This window comes from Danio rerio, chromosome 4, assembly GCF_052040795.2.
Source record: "Danio rerio strain M-AB ecotype USA chromosome 4, GRCz13ab, whole genome shotgun sequence".
NCBI classification, from domain to species: domain Eukaryota; kingdom Metazoa; phylum Chordata; class Actinopteri; order Cypriniformes; family Danionidae; genus Danio; species Danio rerio.
The window spans coordinates 57,354,537-57,366,923 of NC_141024.2; the positions used below are offsets into that span (position 1 = coordinate 57,354,537).

The 12,387-nt window shown below is 43.7% G+C and overlaps 1 protein-coding gene, 1 non-coding gene and 1 pseudogene across 5 annotated transcripts in view; 1 reads left to right on the forward strand and 2 right to left on the reverse strand.

The window, feature by feature from the left end:
• zgc:113135 overlaps positions 1-12,387 on the forward strand; it is a 1,020,739-nt gene that overhangs the window by 803,504 nt on the left and 204,848 nt on the right. The window lies entirely within an intron of this gene.
• Positions 301-3,481, reverse strand: LOC147845060 (uncharacterized; annotated as a pseudogene).
• Positions 6,077-6,147, reverse strand: trnag-gcc (transfer RNA glycine (anticodon GCC)). Its single transcript has one exon. It is a non-coding gene; the product is annotated as a tRNA-Gly (tRNA).

Sequence of the window (12,387 nt, forward strand, 5' to 3'; positions counted from 1 at the left end):
TTTCCTTTCTGAACTTAGATTTTGGTCCAAAACATGCAAATGGTGACCACTGAACTGAAAAAAACAAAATAAATAACTGTAAAAGACAGTGTGGAAAACATGTCTCCATCCCTTCATTTCTTCCTTTTTGATAAACATTGTTTTGGGTCCTCAGAACCTTTTCTTTTTAACATGTTTGATGATGCTTTGGATTGATAAAAGAGAGTAAACACTGTGTTGGTGCAGATGATGTGGAGACTGGTGCTGAGGAGGGTTGGGGTGGTCTTCCAGGGCCTGTTGACCAGAGGAGTTGGTGGCTTGTGCAGAGGTGGTGGAGGCTTGTGCAGAGGTGGTGGAGGCTTGTGCAGAGGAGGGTTAGGGTTGTCTTCTCTTTTTCAGGTGGGCCTGTTGAGCAGAGGAAGTGGAGGCTTGTGCAGAGGAGGTGGTGACTTGTACAGAGGTTAAGACTGTTGAGCAGAGGTGGTGGTGGCTTGAGCAGAGGTGGTGGAGGCTTGTGCAGAGGAGGATTGGGGTGGTCTTCTCTTTTTCAGGAGGGCCTGTTGAGCAAGAGGAATTGGAGGCTTGTGCAGAAGAGGATTTTGCTGGCCTTTTGATTTTTCGGGCCTGTTGAGCCAATTTGTTTGCCTCCTTTGAGGACAGAATCCTTGCTGCCTCACTAAGCCTTTTCTGCTTTAGTGCCTGTGCAGTCTCTTTCTTTTTCTTTAAATGTAATTGGTAGTTTTGGAATGAGGAAAGGCAGGATCGCCTTAAAGGCTGGTCAATGTTCATAGTTGAGGCTGTCCAGTCCCTGGCCTTAAGTGTGGACCTGATCACTGCGAGGCTCTCATATGTTTCCACATTAATGGAGCACCTGTCAGACTCTAGGATATCATCCATTAAATTGAATGATCCTTCCACCAAGGGGCCTGTAAAAATGGACAAAAACAAGTTTGCACAGGGTGGGATACCTCACACCTCTTTTTGCATTTTTCAAGGAAGCAACATGGCTCCACCAGTCTACATCAACTCGACAGTCCCCTTCAATGTAGTTTGGTACACGAAGAAGCATGTCCGCATCCATCTGGTAGGCCCGACATTCTTCAACCAGCTGACCAATCTCTTCTGGAGGGACAACATTTGGCAAGGCCTTTCCTAATGTAGTGAATGCTCCAACAACTGCATCGGATTGAATTAGAGACGGCGATATGATGTTATCCAGGGGAAGGTTTTTTAGCAGAAACTCTGCTGACCTCATATACCCTTCTCTGAGAGAGTCATAGATATGTCCAACCCATACCTTCCTCTCCACACGAGCTTTGTTCATTGAATTGTAGCAGAATTGTCCAACAGAGAGCCTCTGGTTTGACAGTTGCAAATCCCTGCTCCGTACATCAACCTTGAGAATCTCCTTGTGACTCAGTGGAACAGCCTTTGGTCTCATAAATTTGCTCAGGAGCTCTTTAACAAGGGCCACCATTTCCACATGCAACAAATGCACCATTGGCTTTTCATGTTGAAGCTTTTTGACAAATCTCTGAAATGTCAGAAGGACCCCTGCAAATATAAGAAAAAATAAATAATTCAATTTGAGCAATTAAAACTCATGACTGGTGTGGGAAATAACTGAACAAAAGTATGATTATGTATTTAAAATACAATATATACTGTGACTAAATAATAATACAACTAAATTTATTTCCAGCAAAACATTAATTAGATCAGAACACTAGTCATACTGCCATACATATAACAGAGGGAATTACTTTTTGATATATTCCAAGATGACTGTATAACAAAACATTTTTCTTTCTGACACAATGCAAAAAATAGCCTTTGAGGTGACATCATATGTTTCTAGGTATCAAGTCTAGGTCTTGCATCCTCTGATAAATAAAAATTAGATTAGACTCTGTAATGAGACTACAGAGATGGCTTTTGAATATGTTACTCACTTTCATGTACAGGAGTAAATTATAGGAAACTGTTACCTTGACACATAGTTCTTCACAACATCACACAGTACTTAAATGTTGATCATATTCTCATTAATTTGGTTATTGTTGCTGTAGAAAAGACCTGACTGTTTCATTGTATCATGACTTAGGTAATTTGTTAGATCAGGTGCTAGTGGACTACAAACACTAAAAACACAAAAATATTTAACCAATACAACATCAAGTTCAAGTTGCATTAAGTTTGCCTAGTCATACAAAAGATACCTCTGTATAAGTCAATCAAGACTTTTACTCTGTCAAACTCTGAAATGAGCACAGAGGTGCGATCTTTTCGGTCTTGGTTAACTTGTGTTCCCGTCCGGGACGCTGCTGCCTGCTCTTTCTGAAGAACTACTATCCTGGCCTTTTCCTCAGTTGTGAGGTCATGCCGCTCAAAAACCTGATTAAGAAGCCTTCTGTAGTACACACACACACACACACACACACACATATATATATATATATATATATATATATATATATATATATATATATATATATATATATATAGCCTATTACCTTGATATGCTGATAATTTGCTATTTTCCTAACACCTACCATAACCATTTAAAAAAATATCTCAAAAGATGTTGCATCATTAGGCCTCCTGTACATTCCATAATGAGCTTAATCTAACTAAACTAAATAACAAACATTAAATACATCACACCTGTTATTATTAAAAAGAGTTTTATTAGGCCTACCTGTATTTGTGTTCCTCATTTGGGTCCAGGACATGATAGTAGTGCACCACGAGTACATCCAGTAGTTCATTCATTCTACTGCAGACTTCAAGCATCTGAATGAATCGGTTACTAATGGGCCTTATCAAGCTCTTGGGGGGGGAGATGGAGTAAACTCTGAAATTGTGCAAAAATCTCCTTCTGCTTGGGGGACTTCTCTATGTCATTATAAACATCAGAGCAAAAATCTTCCACCTCTGATTGAAATGGGCTCATGAGAGCCTTAGCCGCATTTGACACCATATGGACGGTGTCTCCCAAAATGTCCAACAGATTGGGGTTCTCCTTTCTAGCTAGGGTCTCAAGCCCCAACTTCTTCCCCCTCATCACTGCGCAATTGTCTAGTAGCATACTGGTGACCTGCCTCCACTTTAGCCCATATGAGTGCAGGACGTCATTTAGTTCCAGCATCAAAGCTGAGGCATTCGCAATATTTACTTTTTTGCTGGCAAGATGCTGTGTTTTCACACTGCCTGCATCCTCGTCATAAAATCGGACCAGTACATTAAGAATTTTATCCATACTTTTGTCCGTGGCCTCGTCAATGTTGACTGAAAACATGCCATTCTTAAGCTTCTCAGACAGACGTTTTTTTTTAAACTCTGGCAAGATGCCGTGTGTAAGAAGATAGCTTGCGTGCTGCCTGGAGACAGACAGATGCACCAAGGCGGGTCTATCCTCCGCTAATTTCTTACATAATGTGACGAGTGGGTGGGCGATAGTAAATGACAAGTCAAGCTCAGCAATGAAGGAGCACTGCAAGGATTAATGCAAGGCTGTTACCCAGAGCTGGAAGAGTAGCTACACAAAACAGCAATTGTAATGGACGGGAATCGGACCACGGTCTTCTGTGTGGCAGGCAAGAAATCTACCACTGAAGCAACAATGCTGATATGCTTATACTGCAGCCCTAGTGGGGTGTGATTGCTGCAAGGCTGATACCCAAAGCTGGAAGAGTAGCAACACAAAACAGGAATTGCATTGGCCGGGAATCGAATCCGGGTCTCCCGCGTGGCAGGCGAGAATTCTACCACTGAACCTCCAATGCTGACCCGTGTTCTTCCTTGCCTTTGTGTGTGTGAGTGCTAAAAGGCCGTCAACCAGAGCTGAAAAAGGAACAACACAAAACTGCACTTGTATTAGGCGGGAAGCGACTCAATGTCTACCGCGTGGCAGGCGAGAATTCTACAACTAAACCACCAATGCTGACATGGTTTTATTGCAGCCCTAGTGGAGTGTGATTGCTGCAAGGCTGTTACCCAGCGCTGGAAGAGTAGCAACCAAAATCAGAAGGTGCATTGGCCGGGAATTGGAGCCGGGTCTCCCGCGTGGCAGGCGAGAATTCTACCACTGAACGAACAATGCTGACCAATGTTGTTCCTTGCCTTTATGTTGTGTGAGTGCTAAAAGGCCATCAACTAGAGCTGCAACAGGAGCCACTCAAAACAGCACATGTATTAGCCGGGAATCGACTCAAGGTCTCCGGCGTGGCAGGCGAAAATTCTACTACTGAACCACCAATGCTGATATGCTTATTCTGCAGCCCAAGTGGGGTGTGATTGATGCAAAGCTGTTACCCAGAACTGGAAGAGAATTAACACAAAACAGGAATTGCATTGGCCGGGAATCGGACCCAGGTCTCCCACATGGCAGGCGAGAATTCTACCACTAAACCACCAATGCTGAAATGCTTATTCTACAGCCCTAGTGGGGTGTGATTGATGCAAAGCTGTTACCCAGAACTGGAAGAGTAGCTACACAAAACAGGAATTGTAATGATGGGAATTGGACCAGGGTCTTCTGTGTGGCAGGCAAGAAATCTACCACTGAACTACAAATACTGATATGCTTATACTGCGCCCCTAGTAGGGTGTGGTTGATGCAAGGCTGTTATCCAGAGCTGGAAGAGTAGCAACGCAAACTGTAATTGCATTGGCCGGGAATCGGACCCGGGTCTTCCGCGTGGCAGGTGAGAAATCTACCACTGAACCACCAATGCTGATATCATTATACTACTGTCCTAGTAGGGTGTGATTGCTGCAAAGCTGTTACCTAGAGCTGGAAGAGTAGCAACACAAAACAGGAATTGCATTGGCCGAGAATCGGACCTGGGTCTCCTGCATGGCAGGCGAGAATTCAACCACTGAGCCACCAATGCTGACCGATGTTACTTTTTGCCTTTGTGTTGTGTGAGTGCTAAAAGGCTGTCAACCAGAGCTGAAAAAGGAGCCACTCAAAACTGCACTTGTATTAGCCCGGAAGCGACTCAAGGTCTACCGCGTGGCAGGCGAGAGTTCTACCACTGAACCACCAATGCTGATATGGTCTTACTGCAACCCTAGTGGGGTGTGATTGCTGCAAGGCTGTTACGCAGAGCTGGAAGAGTAGCAACACAAAACAGGTATTGCATTGGTCGGGAATCAGACCCGGGTCTCCCACCTGGCAGGCGAGAATTCTACCACTGAGCCACCAATGTTTACTGATATAGTTTTTTGCCTTTGTAGTGTGTGAGTGCTAAAAGGCCGTCAACCAGAGCTGAAAAAGTAGCCACACAAAAGCACACTTGTATTAGCCAGGAATCAACTCTTTGTCCACTGCGTGGCAGGCGAGAGTTCTACCACTGAACCACCAATGCTGAAATGGTTTTACTACAGCCCTAGTGGGGTGTGATTGCTGCAAGGCTGATATCCAGAGCTGGAAGAGTAGCAACACAAAACAGGATTTTCATTGGCCGGGAATCTGACCCGGGTCTCCCGCGTGGCAGGCGAGAACTCTACCACTGAGCCACCAATGCTGACCCATGTTCTTCCCTGCCTTTGTGTTGTGTGAGTGCTAAAAAGACGTCAACCAGAGCTGAAAGAGGAGCCACACAAAACCGCACTTGTATTAGCCGGGAATCGACTCAAGGTCTCCAGCGTAGCAGGCGAGAATTCTACCACTGAACCACCAATACTGATATGCTTATACTGCGCCCCTAGTGGAGTGTGATTGCTGCAAGGCTGTTACACAGAGCTGGAAGAGTAGTAATACAAAACAGGAATTGCATTGGCCGGGAATCGGACCTTGGTCTCACCCCGTGGCAGGCGAGAAATCTACCACTGAACCACCAATGCTGAAATGCTTGTTCTGCAGCCCTAGTGGGGTGTGATTAATGCAAGGCTGTTACCCAGAGCTGGAAGAGTAGCTACACAAAACAGGAATTGTAATGGATGGGAATCGGACCAGGGTCTTCTGTGTGGCAGGCAAGAAATCTACCGCTGAACCACCAATGCTGATAAGCTGTTACTGCAGCCCTAGTGGGGTGTGATTGCTGCAAGGCTGATACCCAGAGCTGGAAGAGTAGCAACACAAAACAGTAATTGCATTGACCGGGAATCGGACCCGGGTCTCCCGCGTGGCAGGCGAGAATTCTACCACTGAACCACCAATGCTGATATGCTTATGCTACAGCCCTAGTGGGGTGTGATTGCTGCAAGGCTGTTACCCAGAGCTGGAAGAGTAGCAACACAAAACAGGAAATGCATTGGCTGGGAATTGGACCCGGGTATCGCGCGTGGCAGGCAAGGTTTCTACCACTGAACCACCAATGCTGACCCATGTTCTTCCTTGCCTTTGTGTTGTGTGAGTGCTAAAAGGCCGTCAACCAGAGCTGAAAAAGGAGCCACACAAACCTGCATTTGTATTAGCCAGGAATCAACTCAAGGTCTCCCACGTGGCAGGCGAGATTTCTACCACTGAACCAGCAATGCTGATATGCTTATACTGCAGCCCTAGTGGGTTGTGATTGCTGCAAGGCTGTTACCCAGAGCTGGAAGAGTAGCAACACAAAATAGGAATTGGAATGGACGGGAATCTGACCAGGGTCTTTCATGGGGAAGGGGAGAAATCTACCACTGAACCACCGTTGCTGACATGCTTATTCTGCAGCCCTAGTGGGGTGTGATTGATGCAAGGCTGTTACCCAAAGCTGGAAGAGTAGCAACACAAAACAGCACTTGCATTGGCCGGGAATCAGACCCGGGTCTCCCGCGTGGCAGGCGAGAATTCTACCACTGAACCACCAATGCTGATATGCTTATACTGCAGCCCTAGTGGGGTGTGATTACTGCAAGGCTGTTACCCAGAGCTGGAAGAGTAGCTACACAAAACAGGAATTGTAATGGACGGGAATCGGACCATGGTCTTCTGTGTGGCAGGCAAGTAATCTACCACTGAACCAACAATGCTGATATGCTTAGACAGCAGCCCTAGTGGGGTGTGATTGATACAAGGCTGTTACCCAGAGCTGGAAGAGTAGCAACACAAAACAGGAATTGCATTGGCCAGGAATAGGACCCGGGTCTCCCGCATGGCAGGCGAGAATTCTACCACTGAACCACCAATGCTGACCCATGTTTTTCATTGCCTTTGTGTTGTATGAGTGCTAAAAGGCTGTCAACCAGAGCTGAAAAAGGAGCCACACAAAACTGCACTTGTATTAGCCAGGAAGCGACTCAAGGTCTACCGCGTGGCAGGCGAGAATTCTACAACTAAACCACCAATGCTGATATGGTTTTACTGCAGCCCTAGTGGGTTGTGATTGCTGCAAGGCTGTTACCCAGTGCTGGAAGAGTAGCAACCAAAATCAGAAGGTGCATTGGCCCGGAAACGGACCTGGGTCTCCCGCGTGGCAGGCAAGAATTCTACCACTGAACAACCAATGCTGACCCATGTTGTTCCTTGCCTTTGTGTTGTGTGAGTGCTAAAAGGCCATCAACCAGAGCCACTTAAAACCGCACACGTTTTAGCCGGGAATCGACTTTAGGTCTCCCGCATGGCAGGCGAGCATTCTACCACTGAACCACCAATGCTGATATGCTTATACTCCAGCCCTAGTGGGGTGTGATTGATTCAAAGCTGTTACCCAGAGCTGGAAGAGTAGTAACACAAAATAGGAATTACATTGGCCAGGAATCGGACCCAGGTCTCCCGTGTGGCAGGCGAGAATTCTACCACTGAACCACCAATGCTGACCAATGCTTTTTCTTGCCTTTGTGTTGTGTGAGTGCTAAAAGGCCGTCAACCAGAGCTGAAACAGGAGCCACACAAAAACGCACTTGTATTAGCCGGGGATCGCCTCAAGTTCTCCCGCATAGCAGGTAAGAAATCTAGCACTGAACCACCAATACAGATATGCTTATACTGCTCCCCTAGTGGGGTGTGATTGCTGCAAAGCTGTTACCCAGAGCTGGAAGAGTAGCAACACAAAACAGGAATTGCATTGGCCGGGAATCGGACCTGGGTCTCCCACATGGCAGGCGAGAATTTCACCACTGAGCCACCAATGCTTACCAATATGGTATTTTGCCTTTGTAGTGTGTGAGTGCTAAAAGGCCGTCAACCAGAGCTGAAAAAGGAGCCACACAAAATCGCACTTGTATTAGCCGAGAATCGACTCTAGGTCTACCATGTGGCAGGCGAGAATTCTACCACTGAACCACGAATGCTGATAAGCTTTTACTGCAGCCCTAGTGGGGTGTGATTGCTGCAAGGCTGTTACCCAGAGCTGGAAGAGTAGCAACACAAAAAAGGAATTGCATTGGCTGGGAATCGGACACGGGTCTCCGGCATGGCAGGGTAGAATTCTACCACTGAACCACTAATGCTGACCCATGTTCTTCCTTGCTTTTGTGTTGTGTGAGTGCTTAAAGGCCGTCAACCAGAGCTAGAAGAGGAGCCACACAAAACAGCAATTGCATTAGCAGGGAATCGAACCCAGGTCTCCCACATGGCAGGCAAGATTTCTACCAAAATCACCAATGTTGATATGGTTATGCTACTGCCCTAGTGGGGTGTGATTGCTGCAAGGCTGTTAGCCTTCCAGCTGGAAGAGTAGCAACACAAAACAAGAATTGCATTGGTCAGGAATCAGACACAGGCCTCCTGCATGGCAGGCGAGAATTCTACCACTGAACCACCAATACTGACCAATGTTGTTTCTTGGCTTTGTGTTGTGTGGCTGCCACAAGGCTGTTACTTGCAGCTGGAAGAGTAGCAACACAAACGAGCAACTGCATTGGCCGGGAATCGGACCTGGGTTTCCCGCCTGGCAGGGGAGAATTCTACCACTGAACCTCCAATCCTGAAACACATGTTCTCCTGCTGAAGGATTCGGATTTCTGCTTTCCAATCCGTCTTATCATGGACCAATGTTTATCCTTTTCTCATCATCTTGTTTCTCATGATTTTTTTTTATTAAATATAATTATTTCATCATTTGAATGAGTATTTAACTGAAATTATTTTAATTAATGAATAAGGTAACACATTGCTTAATATAAGAATGTTCAGTGCATTTGCCTATCTCTTTATAACTATTATCAGAATCCACCAAACTAGGTCAGAGGTCACAGAGACCTTAAAGGGCCATGAAACCCCCTCGTTTCAGCAGGGTGTTTTCACACCTCTACTTTGGAAAAAGTCAGAAAAGTGGGCGTGTCCAGCTCTGTTTAGGGGGGAGTGTCGGAGGAAGAAACGAGGCTTGGTATGGGAGTGTCCATTTGGGCGCGCTGAATTTCAGAGTCAAAACACACACCCACAGCGGACAATGTGACTGTGTTTACATGGACATCTGTAGTCGAATTATTTGCCAAATTATTAAATGGTGGACTTTAACTGCAGTTTGGCTCTTTCATTCAGGGTATTCATTCATGTCCCTCGCGACAAACGAGATATTTGATTCGAGGAACTGCTCTAAGCGTGTATTCGTCATGCAATGTTTGATACCGCACGGCGAATGAGAGAAAAACAAACTCTGCATTTCCCGGAAACTTAGATGCACATGGCAGGTAGCGTCAGAAAACCGCGTGTGTTATTCCGGTCACACAATCCAACACGAGGTTATAGTTTGGTTGTAACTGTTAGTGCAAACTTGTTTACACTCGGTGCAATAGTTTGTTTGATACGAATAAAATACGAACTGAATAAACAAAGAGCGCTGGTCGCTCACTTACCAAATCTGTAGAGACAGGACAATCACCAGCAACTAGAGCTGCGTCTTTATTTAGAGGAGACTAACGTTACAAGCGAATCCGGTGCCCGCAAATCCGGCTGTGTCCGCATACGCTGTTAGCGGATACGCTTCGTGGAGGGGGAACTGGAATTCCAGAAGGGAACAGAATCGACTGCTACTCCGGATCTCAGCGTTAGCAGATCAGAACAGCTCTCAGGTAAACAATAATCCTCCTTAGACACGTAAGTTATTGTTGTCGCGCGTCGTGTACACTTAATCCACACGAGTCTGCGCTCTCACAGAGAGAAAATGAAAACGAAACTTAACTGCAGCAAACTATAAAAGCAACACTTCACGCTTGTTTTGCCAACACAACGTGGCGTCTTTGTCGTCTACACTCTGACAGTAATGAATATTAATGAAGTTGCACAATAGAGCGCGCTGATTGGTTTGAACCAAGCCTTACTCATGCATTAATGCAGCACACTGTAAGACGTAATAAGACTCACTCTGGCACAGACGCCCAGTCTGCACGCTGGAATACACGCTATTATGTCATGACCGTGAAGCAGCTTCAAAAATTCGTTTCAAACCGGAAGTACGAATTTGCTTGAAATAACGCAAAAACAACCAATTTACACTTTTTAGTGAAATATAAGTGTCCTAATAGTGTTTTTAGCAGTGTGGGACACATATACGACTGTCAACAGCTCAAAAAATGTGTTTTGGTGTTTCGTGACCCTTTAAGTGGAACTGAGGGCTGAGGACTGGAATCAACTGTTTCTATTGTTATTTCTATGAGTTAATACTGTCTAAAATGTCTAAAGTGTTTTGCTGTTTTTACGGTTAATTCTTTTAAAGTAATTCTACTTTTTATTCAAGATAGACAATGACTATGATAAGAATATAACTGCCTGAATGTAGACTATACCAATTTTTAACCAGTTTTCATAAAGATGGCTGAGAGTACACTCAGCCTTGAATAAGTAACAGATTATACTTTAAGTGTGTGTGTTCTATTTGATTGTTGATCCGTTTCACAGGTCTGGAGTCAGCTTTAATCAGTCTAAGGGATGTCTGACGTTTATGCTTAAACGTGCAGTAGGTGATTATCTTCAGAAACTGAATTTCTGAAGACAATCACTAATTTTTGTTCTGGTTAAAAGTCTCTTCACAGTCCAATAGTAATGATTACAGTAAATGATCTAAATGTGTTTATATGTATTTTTATATTCTGGGTAAAGCATAAAACTAAAAAATGTTCATCCAATTAAATAGAGTCGGACTGTCATCTCCCATACTTCCGATAAGCAGGTCAGGCTGTCAGCTGTCAGCAGATGTAGATTCGGACTTCTGTGCATCTGTTCACGCATATCACGCATATCACGCATAAGCCATTAGCGTGTGCCCGTCTGTATAAGCGACCGCGCGCGGTCCCAAGACGGACCGGGAGAAATCAAATGCTGAATTAAAACTTTTAAAAACCTGAATCAATATTGGTGTTACTTTAGCACGCTGAAGGAAGGACAACACCATGGCGGAAATATTACTATTAGAGAGGTAATGTTCAGTTTTAAAACTATTTTAGTCAGGCTAAGCTGATGTTAGATTGTGTTGTGTTATGAATGACTTATATGCACAGACGTGTTGTTCAGCCACTGAAATCTTGCGGTGAAATATTGATGTGATTATTTTCAGTTTCATAAGGTCATTTTACAGCATTGATAATGATTTATAGAAATATTTATATTCAGTTTAACAACAAACATCAGCAAATAGCGCTTTTCAGCCTAACCTGCTTTATTGAGCTGAAGTTGCTTTTATATTTACATTTGGTCATTTTTGAACAATGACAGCTATACTGTTTATCGCTACTCTGAATATTCACTCTGAAATAGCATGTAAGTGTGGCTAAGAAGTAATAAATGTAATTCCTGCATGGCGCTGGCACTACACAGCAAATTTTAGATAGTAGATTTAACTACCTTAGAGTTAAAATTAACACTCCCTTAGAGTTTATATGTTAAAAATAACACTTTAGAAAGTGTTAACATTGTCAACACCAAGAGAGTGTTAATTAGCAAACTCTTATTGTGTAAAATATCTGTTAAATTTCCGAAAAAATACCAGCAGCTGTAGTTGCCAGAATCTTTCTGTGAAAAACATGGAAGTTTTATATAACTGTATAAATTTACAAAAAATAACCATATTTCATGAACTAACACAATGTTCAGTTTACAAAATTAAAGCTTAGTAGTAAAAAATGTAAAGTCTTTAAATGCAATAATGTTTTCATGTGTGATAGCAATTAGCAAACAGATTTAGACTGCATTAGTAACTACACAGTTACCTTTAAACAAAAGAAGATGCAGCATAACATCAAATATTCTTAGTTCATCTTGGACTTGAACAGAGACGCTATTATCCTCCACAATGGTGACACAAAAAACGTTTAGCTGTTTTTTTTTTTTTCATTTTTAGATTTTACGGAAAAATACCAGCAGCTGTGGTCGCCAGTAATCTGCTGTTTTTAACATTCATAAATTCAGTTTACAGAATATTTCTGTTAAAAGCACATTCAACAGTCTGTATTTTTTATCGATCTCACACTGCAAATTTTAGATTTGGTAGATTTAACTACCTTAGAGTTAAAATTAACACTCCCTCAGTGTTCATATGG